At 36.0% G+C, this 12,937-nt stretch overlaps 1 pseudogene; it reads left to right on the top strand.

Moving 5' to 3' along the window:
- Positions 1-7,849: 7,849 nt before the first annotated feature.
- On the top strand, positions 7,850-8,590 carry LOC102125471 (ATP synthase F(0) complex subunit B1, mitochondrial pseudogene; annotated as a pseudogene).
- Positions 8,591-12,937: the final 4,347 nt, after the last annotated feature.

Here is a 12,937-nt window from a genome sequence, read left to right as displayed (position 1 = left end):
GATTTTAAGACAAAGACCATAAAAAGAGACAAAGAAGTTCATTATATAATGATAAAGGGGTCCATTCAGCAAGAAGATATAATTTTAAATATATATGCACCAGACACTGGAGTGCCCACATATATAAAGTAAATTATTATGGGAGCTAAAGACAGAGATGATTACCAGAGGCTAAGAAGCATAGTGAGGAGTGGGGCGGGGAGTGGGGATAGTTAATGGTATAAAAGTATGATTAGATAGAATGAATAAAATCTAGTACTTGATAGCACAACAGGGTGACTACAGCCAACAATAATTTAAAAATATTACATATTTAAAAATCAGTAAAAGTGTATAGCTGGAATATTTGTATCACAAATATATGAAAATGCTTGAGCTGATCAATACACCATTTATTCTTATGTGATTGTTACATATTGTAGCCTGTATAAAAATATCTCATGTACTCCATAAATATTTATACCTATTATGTACTCATAAAAATTAAAAATAATTTTTAAAGTAAATAAATAAATAAATTACATTAATTTGTCCAAAGAATTGCCTATTTAAGTATACCTTTTCCTTTTTCAATTACAGACAATCTCAAATAAAATATCAAAAATTTAAAAGATTAAAATTTTGCCAAAAGCTCTTAAGTGTTGAGTTTTTCTTTATATGCAGGAAACAGACTATTAGTTGAACTCACAGTGAACTTTTCTTGAATCACACTTTTGACAAGAAAAAACATACCGAAAAAACCCACACAAACTGTTAATATTTTGTGTTTTGTTTGTTTGTTTGTTTGTTTTTTAGTTTTGGGAGTTCTTGACTTTATATCTGCACTAACCATTTCCAGAGTTTACACATAATGACAGAGCAGTGTTCGTGAACAAATGAATATCCAAATTTTCAGAGAGATCAGAAAAAGAAAGGGAAAGAAAGAAACAAGAGGAAGCCAGCTTAGGACAGATATGAAATTATTACTGTAACAGGCCAATTACCATATTCTACAAAAAGAAGACAAGGGTTAAATGACAGAAAACCTATCTTTACAATATACAATCTAGAAAAAGCATTACAGCTGATTTAAACAATAACTAGAGCCTTCAACCATTCCATCAAACCTTAATGATTAAAAACTTAATCATTAAGTTGGTTAAGTACCACTGGTCTTTTGGTACTTAACAGACCAGTGACACTACAAAGCAATCAAATAACAAGTCTGGAAAATAACCAGCTAACATCATGATACCAGGATCAAATCCACACATATCAATACTAACCTTGAATGCAAATGGGCTAAATGCCCCAATTAAAAGAAACAGCATGGCAAGCTGGGTAAAGAGCCAAGACCCACTGGTAGGTTATCTTCAAAAGACTCATCTCACATGCAATGATACACATAGGCTTAAAATAAAGAGATGAAGAAAAGTCTACCAAGTAAATAGAAGACAGAAAAAAGCAGGGGTTGCAATCCTAGTTTCAAACAAAACAGACATTAAACCAACAAAGATAAAAAGACAAAAAGGCATTACATAATGGTAAAGGGTTAATTAAACAGAATCTAACTATCCTAAATATATATGCACCCAACACAGGAGCACCCAAATTCATAAAGCAAGTTCATGGAGACCTTCAAAGAGACTTAGACTCCCACACAATAGTAGTGGGAGACTTTAACAACTCACTGACAATATTAGACAGATCATTGCAACAGAAAATTAACAAAGATATTCAGGACCTGAAATCAGCACTGAATCAAATGGATCTGAAAGACATCTACAGGACTCTCCATACTCTAAAATCAACCACATAATCAGAAGTAAAACACTTTCCAGCAAATACAAAAGAATTGTAATCATAACAATCTCTTGGACCACAGCACAATCAAATTAGAAAGCAAGATTAAGAAATTCACTGAAAAAACATATATTTACATGGAAATTTAATAACTTTCTCCTGAATGACTTTTAGATAAATTAATGAAATTAAGGCAGACATCAAGAAGTTCTTTAAAACTAATGAGAACAAAGATACAACATACTAAAATCTCTGGGACACAGATGAGGCAGTAGTAAGAGGGAAATTCACAGCACTTAATGCCCACATCAAAAAGTTAGAAAGATAGCAAGTTAACAACATAACATCACAACTGAAAGAACTAGAGAGCACAGAGCAAACAAATCCCAAAGCAAGCAGGAGACAAGAAATAATCAAAGTCAGAGCTGAACTGACGGAGATTGAGAAACGAAAAACAATTCAAAAGATCAGCTAATCTAGGAGCTGGTTTTTTGAAAAAATTAATAAGCTAGACCACTGGCTAGACAAAGAAGAAAAGAGAGAAGATCCAAATAAACACAATCAGAAATGACAAGGGGGATATTACCACTGACCCCACAGAAGTACAAACAACCATCAGAGAATATCATTAACTCCTCTAGGCATATAAACTGGAAAATCTAGAATAAATTGATAAATTCCTGGACCATACATCCAGGAAGGATACATCCAAGACTGGACCAGGAAGAAACTGAATCCCTAAAAAAGCCAAAAATGAGCTCTGAAATTGAGCCAGTAATAAGTAGCCTACAAACCAAAATAAGTCCAGGACCAGAAAAATTCACAGTTGAGTTCTACCAGATGTACAAAAAAGAGCTGGTACCATTCCTGCAGAAACTATCCCAAAAAAACTGAGGAGGAGGGACTCCTCCCCAATTCAATCTATAAGTCCAGCATCATCCTGATATCAAAACCTAGCAGAGACACAACAAATAAAGAAAAATTCAGGCCAATATCATTGATGAACATCAATGCAAAATCCTCAACAAAATACTGGCAAACCAAATCTAGCAGCCCATCAGAAAGCATATTTACCATGATCAAGTAGGCTTTATCCTTGGGACGGAAGGGTGATTCAGCTTATGCAAATCAATAAATGTGATTCATCATATAAACAGAACTAAAGACAAAAAACACATGATTATGTCAATACATACACAAAAGGATTTTGATAAAATTCAAAACCCATTTATGTTGAAAACTCTCAATAAGCTAGGTATTAAAGGAACATACCTCAAAATAATAAGAGCCATCTATAACAAACCCACAGCCAACATCATTCTGAATGGCCAAAAGCTGGAAGCACCAGCACAAGACAAGAATTCCCTCTCTCACCACCACTCCTATTTAACATAGTATTGGAAGTCCTAGCCAGGGTAATAAGGTGAGAGAAAGAAATAAAAGGCATCCAGATAGAAAGACAGGAAGCCAAACTATCCCTATTTGCAGATGACATGATCCTATATCTAGAAAACCCCATAGTCTGAACCCAAAAGCTCCTTAAGCTGATAAACAACTTCAGTAAAGTCTCAGCATACAAAATCAATGTGCAAAAATAATTGGCATTCCTATACACCAACAGTCAAGCAGAGAGCCAAATCAGGAATGCAATCCCATTCAAAATTTTAAAATACCTAGGAATACAGCTAACCAGGGAGGCGAAAGATCTCTAGAAGGAGAACTATAAAACATCACTCAAAGAAATCAGAGATGACACAAACAAATAGAAAAACATTCTATGCTCATGAATAGAAAGAATCAATATCAGTAAACTGGCCATAGCATCCAAAGCAACTCATAGATTCAATGCTATTTCTATTAAACTATCATCAACACTGTTTGCAGAACTAGAAAAGCTATTTTAAAATTCATATGGAACCAAAAGAGAGCCCAAATAATAAAGACATTCCTAAGCACAAAGAAAAAAAGCTGGAGGCATCACACTACTCAACTTCAAACTATACTACAGGGCTACAGTAACCAAAACAGCATGGTACAGGTACAAAAACAGACACACAAACCAATGGAACAGAATAGAGAACCCAGAAATAAAGCCACACACCTACAACTATCTGTTCTTCAACAAACCCAACAACAACAACAAGCAATGGGGAAAGGATTCCCTGTGAAATAAATGGTGCTAGGAGAACTGGCTAGCCATATGCAAAAGATTGAAACTGGACCCCCCTTTCTTACACCATATACAAAAATTAACTCAAGATGGATTAAACACTTAATGTAAAACCCAAAACTATAAAAACCCTGGAAAACAATCTAGACAATACCATTCTGGACATAGGAACAGGCAAATATTTCATAATGTAGACACAAAAAGCAATTGTAACAAAGGCAAAAATCAGAAACAACAAGGGGGTTACTACAACTGACCCCACAGAAATACAAACAACCATCAGAAAATATTATGAACACCTCTATGCACATAAACTAGAAAATCTAGAAGAAGTTGATAAATTCCTGGACCCATACATCCTCCCAAGACTGAACCAGGAAGAAATTGAATCCCTGAACAGGCCAAAAACAAGCTCTGAAATTGAGTCAGAGATAAAAAAACAAACAAACAACAACAATAACAAAAACATGACAAGTGGAAATTAATCAAACTAAAAAGCTTCTACAGAGAAAAAAAGAAAACTACTTGTAGAGTGAACAGACAACCTACAGAATGGGAGAAAACATTTGCAAACTATGCATCTGATAAAGGTCTAATATCCAACATCTATTATAAATTTGTTTACAGAACTTAACCAAATTTACAAGAAAAAAACAACTCCATGAAAGAGTGGGCAAAGAACATGAACAGATATTTTTCAAAAGTAGACAAGCATTCGGCCAACAAGCATATGAAAAAATGCTCAACATCACTGATCATTAGAGAAATGCAAATCAATACCACAATGAGATACCATCTCACACCAGTCAGAATGGCTACTATAAAAAAGTCAAAAAATAACAGATGCTGGCAAGGTTGCAAAGAAAAAGGAACATTTATACACTGTTGGTGGGAGTGTAAATTACTTCAACCATTGTGGAAGACAGTGTGGTGATTCCTCAAAGACCTGAAAATGGAACTACCATTGGACCCAGCAATCCCATTATGGGTATATACCCAAAGGAATATAAATCATTCTATTATAATGGCATGCAAACACATACATTCCCTGCAGTACTAGTCACAATAGCAAAGACATGAAATCAACCTAAAAGCCAGTCAATAGTAGACTGGATAAAGAAAATGTGGTACATATACACCATAGAATACTATGCAGCCATAAAAAGTATGAGATCATGTCCTTTGCAGGAACATGGATGGAGCGGAGGTCACTATCCTTAGTAAACTAATGCAGGAACAGAAAACCAAATACAACATGTTCTCACCAACAAGTGGGAGCTAAATGATGAGAACACATGGACACATAGAGGGGAACAACACACACTGGGGCCTGCTGGAGGGTGGAGGGTGGGAGGAAGGAGAGGATCAGGAAAAATAACTAATGGATATTAGGCTTAATCCCTAGGTGACTAAATAATCTGTGCAACATACCCCCATGACAGAAGGTTACCCATATAACAAACCTGCACATACACCACTGAACTTAAAAGTTAAAAAAAAAAAAGGTACTTAATCATCATCTAAGTAGGAAACCTTAGAGGGAAGGTAGGGGGTGGCAGAAACCTCTTATGTTAAAAAAGTGATCTCTCATTTGAACAGACAAACCAGAGAATCTCCTCCCAAAGTGTTTTTCCCCATTTATTCTAGTTTATCACTCAAATAATTCATATTGTTCATGTCAAAAATTCCCCAATGTGACCACAGTAATTTGTGAAATTAAGCCAGGAGTAAATGCATGTTTGGCCCAGAGTGTCAAAAAACAAATGAACAAAAAAAAGCAAAGACAAAAACAAACAATGACAACTACAATGCTAGGTAAGAATCTGGTCAATCACCAAGTCTGGCAGTCTAGAAAAAAATCAACAGCTCCAAGTAAAAGACATTAAATTAAGTAGTTATCAAAGAAACAACGGCAAGCCTGAGGAATGTTCTTATTAGGTTGAAGGTTGGTCCAAGGCAAAATTTTTTTCTATAAGGACACTGGTCTGATGATATCTTCTGGACTTGTCAGCCTTGGGGGGTGCACTGAGAGACACACTTATTGAACCAATGATAATCCTTTTTCATCTTATCATTTTCTCCTAGGGACTCACAACAAAAAGAAACAAGAACAGAACAAGGGCCAAAACATTGTGGAATTAATCAGGAAGTTTCCCCACCAAATATGAGTTCTCAAATCTGATCAGATAATAAAAGGATTCCCGAGAGAGGAATTCTCTTTCCCAGCACACAAAATAAACTCAGTATTACAGGGCTTCAAATAAACATATTGGACCTGAGCCCCAGTGGAGGACCTACCTCATCACTGCAGCAGGAGAGACCCCTGAACATGAGATTCAGGAAGCTTCAAAGTTATGTATGATTTCCAACCTACAAGCCTTGAGCCATGGCAGGGATGGTGTTTCAATTACAGCTTGGGACCTCTAGGATCATCAACAGTCAATTCCCTAAAAGACCATCTGAAAAACCTATTGATCAAACAAAGCTAAGTTTATTAGACTTACTGTAATAAGGTAGAGCACGACATTTAAAGTCTTAGTCGTGGCTCAAAAGGGAGAGTTTAAGGAATATTATTTATAGGGTTTAGGGGGTTTGAGCTTATGAGATTTAGGGCAAGTCTTTCATGGCAGGTAACTGATTGTGACAAGTACAATTTTGACATAATAATTTGAAATTGGTGGCAGAATAAGGTGTATTGATGAGTAAACTTGACAGATAAGCAAGCAGTTTGCCTAAGGGATAAACTTATCATAATAGGAGCTGTTTATGCAAATAAGCAAAGTATTTGCCAGGACAAACTTGGTTTGCAGAAATTCCCCAACCAAACCATAAAATTTACTAGTTTATAGCCTTATTTTCCTGGGCTAGAATTCTCTTGAGCAGTTTTGTTATGATGGCACAGGTGGTCTGAGTTCTCAGAACCTTTTTATTTTGTGACCTCTGCCACAGCTTCCTCAATGGTATACCTGAAAGGTATCATTGACCTAAGATTATCTCCTATAAAAACATCACTTAATATTTCAGAGGAATTTTTTTTTAATCTGTGGCATTAGAATGTACCCTTTCCTTACAATGGTATTATCCTTTAACCTATCTGATAGTATTTCTGTTTCTATTTCCTTGCAAAGGGGGTATTCGTTGTTAACAGATTAGACTTAGAAGTTTTGCCAGGGTTTGGATCTCTGATTCTTTCAGGATTCCTTTGTACATGGCCCATAAAGGAAGGCACTTTCTGGTGTATCTTTCCTTAACCTGTTCCCCTTCATGTCTAGCAAAAAATTCCTCAAACTTCTAGGGCCAGTAAGAATTTTTTTCTGATTTTTAATGTTTTACAGATTTTTCCTCAAGAATCTATGCTGAAAAAAATTAAACAGCTTGCCCTTAAGATCCTTTGGAAGAAGCAAACAAGTTGAAGATTTTTCTTCTAACATGATTGATTGGTAAAATACTAATAAAAAAAAAAGATTACAGATGACAGAATCCCTCTGGTCACTTTCTCATATAAGCTACTTCATTACTTTGGACTACAGCAGGAATTCCTTTGCCAACAGTGATGCAGTGAAGCAATTTGAACAGAAGCATAAAACACATTATTTCATTGCCTACATTTATTAAAACAGAGAAGTAAAACCTAATTTGACTCATTAAATATTAGAAACATTTTTGTCACTCATCTCGAAGGCTTTTTAATTTGACAGAGAAGGTGCAGAGGCAAACATAAACAGACAATGCAAATATACAGAGAATGATGGTACTATACACACAAGCATCAGTAGAAAGATCTCAGAAGAGTGCAAAAACTAAAGCCATGAAGATGCCTGTAATTTAATTTAATGTCTTCTAATAGTTATAAAAATTTTAAATTCTAGAAGACCACTGCCTGGACCTTCACTGACCATGCTGTCCCAGGGGGTACTTTCTGCTGCCACCACAGCAGTGCCCTCTCTGAAGAACGCAGCCCTCCTAGGTCCAGGGATATTGCAGGCAACAAGGACTTTTCTTACAGGGCAGCCAAGTCCTACCCTCTACTACCTCTTCCTGAATATGGAGGAAAAGTTTGTCTTGGGCTGATCCTTGAGAAATTCTTCCAGTTTCTTTATTCTAAAACTTGTGTAACAGTACCCTATGTGCTTGGAGCCTGGGCTTGTCTTGTATGCGGTACCCAAAGAAATATATGTGATTACTCCTACTTTACAGTATCAGAAGTAGGTTACTCGTCTATGGAATTTAAAAATATGGTACCTCTATTGGAAATTAGCTGATAAACTCAACGAGCAAAAAATTGTCCAACTAGAAGAGGTGAAGCAGGCTTCCATCAAACAAATCCAGGATACAATTGATTTGGAGAAGTTATTGCAGGTATTGGTTCGGAAGTGCCATTACTATTTTGATGTCCAGAGGAATAACATTGCTATGGCTTTGGAGGTTATTTACTGGGAATGGCTGCATAGCGTATATGAGGTAAAGAATTACCTGGGCTATCATATCTGTGTGTAGAACATGATGCATCGAAAGGAACAAGAGCACATGATCAACTGGATGGAGAAGCACATGTTCCAGAGGATCTCTGCACAGCAGGAAAAGGAGACAGTTGCCAAGTGCATTGCAAATCTAAAGCTGCTCTCAAAGAAGGCTTAAGCACAGCCAGTTTTGTCAGTGTATCCAGCCCAACTGAGACAACTGAAACAACTGACGGACTAAGTGAAAGGTAGTCTTTGTGCCAAAATCTTTCTGTATTGCTGTCTACTGAAGTTACAGTTTACTTTTCCTAAAAGTGAAAAGTTTCAGTGTCATTATAGTGAAAGAATTAAGTCTATTGGTCAATCAGATGGTTCTCATCTTTCTTCCTCTGCATGTTGAGTTGTTCCGCAATCACTTTTGAATAAATAGTTTGTTTTTATTAAAACTTGCTGCCTGGCTAAAGATTAGCAAGATATAGTTTAAACTTGTAATTAATTCTACCATCTTGCAATAAAGTGACAATTGAAACAAGAAAAAAATTATAAATTATAAACTATAAAACTCTATCTTCTAGAATTGAATAAAAAAAGAATGCAAGCTATAGAATAGAAAATAATATCAAAAGGATACAAGCTATGATCAAGTACAAAGAGTTTTGAAACTAGACAGAAAGATATTTAAATATTTTGGGGAAAAATAAGTGAAAATCCAAATAAGATGATGAAGCAAAGTAACAATAATCTTGGTGGGGGGTGCACGCTTTTTTTAAGAGACACGTTCAGGCATTTCTTGCTTAATGTCAGTAAACTGTTTCTGACAATCTGCACTTATACGCAAAATTGTTAACAGGAGCCTATTTCCAATCATTTTATTTATTTATTTATTTATTTACTTATTGAGATGGAGTCTCGCTCTGTTGCCCAGGCTGCAGTGCAGTAGCATGATCTCGGCTCACTGAAACATCTGCCTCCTGGGTTCAAACGATTCTCGTGCCTCAACCTCCCAAGTAGCTGGGATTACAGTCTCCTGCCACCATGCCTCTAATTTTTGTATTTTCAGTAGAGATGGGGTTTCACCATGTTGGCCAGACTGGTCTCAATCTCCTGACCTCGTGATCTGCCTGCCTTGGCCTCCCACAGTGTTGTGATGTGATTACAGGCGTAAGCCACGATGCCCAGCCTATTTATTTTTAAAATTTGATAATTTTGCTAATCTTCTCTGTATCATTCCCATTTTAGTATATGTACTGCCGAAGCAAGCACTCCAATTATTTTAAACAGCAAAACGTATAATATACTCAACGGCAACTGAAAACCTCCAGTTTCTTCAAATACAAAAACAGTTGCATATGAGTAACAGATTTTAATGTCAGGATGTGAAATTATTATAACTAAATGTTGTATTATGTGCAATAATGCTGCAGTGCCTCTCTTTATGCCTTGGACATAATGAGAGTTGCATCCCTCCTACTGACACTTTGATATGTTTGTCAAGGCTTCTATGCTGATTCTGTCAGTCTGTCAATCGTATTTGAATCACATCTCATGGCTTTTTCCTGTCATCATTTTGATTAAAAATATTGCATTGAGCTTTGGAGACATAAATATAATTTTCCCCCACATAAACACCAGCCTCAAATAATGTATTGAGAGATAAATAGTTTTATGAAGTCAGAGGTATTAAAAGCCAAGAGGCATCCTACTGGGAAAATCTTAACTGAGGAGAGAACCAGCAGCGTATTGATGATATTATGAAATATGTGATTTAAATGCATGGACTTGAACTATGTGAAACCCTCTCTACAGGCCCTTTTTAAAGTTATAGTAATTACAATTAAGACTTAATCTGAGCCACTTACTGCTGTCACTAAAAAATCATTCTAAAAGTCAGCCTTAAAAAGGAAGGAAACTCCGATACACACTAAAACATGAACGAATCTTGAGGACACCAAGCTAAGTGAAATAAGCCAGTGACAAAAAGACAAACACTGTACGATCCCATTTATATGAGGTATCTGGAGCAGTCGAATTCACAGAAACAAAGTAGAATGGTGATTGCCAGGAATTGGGAGGGAAATGGGCTGTTGTTGTTTAATGGGTATAGAGTTTCAGTTTCACAACATGAACAAGTTCTGGAGATTGGTTGCACAACAACCTGAATATATGGAACACTATTCAACTCTACACTTAGAAATGGTGAATGTGGTAAGGTTTATGTTTTGTGTTTTGTATCACAATAAAAAAAAAAAAGGATGTGGAGCGGAGAATCATTCTAGAACCTCACTTTACTCAGAAGATGTCTCCAAAAATTTCTTGATATGACATAAGTGTCTCTAGTGATTAAGGATGTTTTCACTCAGGAAGAATTAGCAGTATGTGTAAAAAAATTAAGAAAATAAAATCTGTAGTGTTATTATTTTGCATTAAGGAATCTTGTATATCTGCCAGTATTTTTTTAATGTTTGTCTTATTAGCCGTGTAATTCAATTTTCTAAAGTGTACTTGTGTAATTGATTTAGGCTTATGATATAAAATTGAATTCTTGCTAAATATATATATGGTCTAGAAAAAAATCTAAGATAACCTGAGGTATTTATAAGTTTAATTAGTGAGATTAATAAGAATACTCAGGAAGACTATGTCAGACAATCATATTGCTGAAAAGAAAACTGAACATTTTAACATAAAATGTGAAATGCAAAAGGAAATTTAATAAACTTAGATGTTTAAGGGAATTTAATAAGGTCCTAAAATCCTCCTTAAAAGGAGTTATAAAAATTTTCTAGATTTTTAAAAAAGAATTTAAAGACTAGAAGGTGAATAAAAGCTTAAGAAAGAATCAAGTAAATAAAACATTCATTTAAAAAGAAACCTAAGTAAACCTCTAAATGGCTTCTTCTACACATAAAAGCTGTCCTTGAGGGCATCAGAAAACTCATTTTAACACTGAAAATAATATTGAGAGTGACAAAAATCCTTCCTCTGACGGAACTCTAGCCAGGCTCCTCTGAGCAGTCTTCTCAGCTAGGCCTCAACCTTGGCCTATAAATGCTTTAATAAACACTTACATAGTTGCTAACAGCTCAAGGCTGAATCCCCAGAATGACCCCAGTCCCTCTTCAAGTGTCTGCCTTAGAAAACTCAAGGTTGTCAAAAGAATTTACTGTTTTCTCTAGCCAACATCTGAAAATAGGGCCCCGCCTCCCAGTCTCCGTGGGAGGGTAGGAGCTTAACTTTAATAAACACCAGTTAATAAGCCCAGATCGATTTCACATGGATCAACCCCCTTTTCACTTTTTCTAATTTTTCACTTCCCCAGCTCCATTGAGAGCTGGCCTACTCCTGTCACTATTTCCTTACTGCCCCTTTAAAACACCCACTCACTTCTGCACAAATCAAAGCTCAGGTCAGTTCACATTGAACTCTTTTCCTTATTGCCATAGTGTATTACTGAATAAAACCTGTCCTTACCACTTCAACTTGTGTCCAACTTTCTTTATCTTTGACAAAGGTAAAGAAAGAGTGAGACTTGGGTTGCAACAAGCTAACAGTTAGTTGTTAACTGACATAGTATGGGCAAGTCAGGTACCCTATAGAACAGAAATAGAACTAAATTCAAAGACTCCAGAGAACCACGGCTAAAAATGTAAATGTTGGAGTACTTGTCTTCCTATTTAAGTTATATTGAGCCCTTCTCAGTAATTTTTAACCTCAGAGCTTTTACTTGGTTTTTTATTCATTAACTGTTATGCCAGCAGGCAATTTGTGAGTTCTGGGGAAGGCCTGAAACTGTGGAGCGGAAACTATAAGGAACCTTGATAATGAGCAGCCTAATTCTCTCTTCATCTCTGGGACAGAGTAACTTATAATTCTGCTCAGGTGCAAAAGCAGTTTGAAACTGACTGTGCCTCCAGCTCTTAAAGATTTTCCTACAATCAAAAATAGATTTTCTTTTATTTTTAAGTAATTGGCAAAGCACCCTGCTCAGCAACATATACATTTAATAATTTGGGGGGAAGATAATAAGGATGACCTGGTATGATACCATTTTAACGAGCCAGTTTGTTGCTGAGTAAGCTCTGGGCTTTGGTGCGTATAAGGTACATTTTTAAATGAGTCAGAATCACTTATTGATCACCCTCTGTGTGTAAATTACTGTGTTAGTATTATTGACAATTTAAAAGAACAACAGAAGAAAAAAGACTCAGACTTCAAAGGGTTTCTAACAGTCTTTTTGGAATAATGAACACTTTGAGGCAGGCAAAGGCCAAGGCAACCTGCTGCAGCCCTGCGTCAGTTTCAGGGTTCAGGGTTGTTCACTAGGATAAGAAGAAAGGAGTTGAGAACTAGAAGTAGACTATAAAAATGAAATTACCTCCAAAGCAATCCTCAGACCAATGATCAAATGAAACCTATCAAGCAGGGGGACCAGAGAAGCCCATCCAAAATTATATTTGTTACTTACCACAACACTTGGTCCAACTATCAGTTCAGTGAAGAATTTTCAGACTACAGAAAAGTCACC

This window comes from Macaca fascicularis, chromosome 3 (genome assembly GCF_037993035.2).
Source record: "Macaca fascicularis isolate 582-1 chromosome 3, T2T-MFA8v1.1".
Lineage (NCBI taxonomy): Eukaryota > Metazoa > Chordata > Mammalia > Primates > Cercopithecidae > Macaca > Macaca fascicularis.
This window is presented reverse-complemented; position numbering and strand designations above follow the sequence as displayed.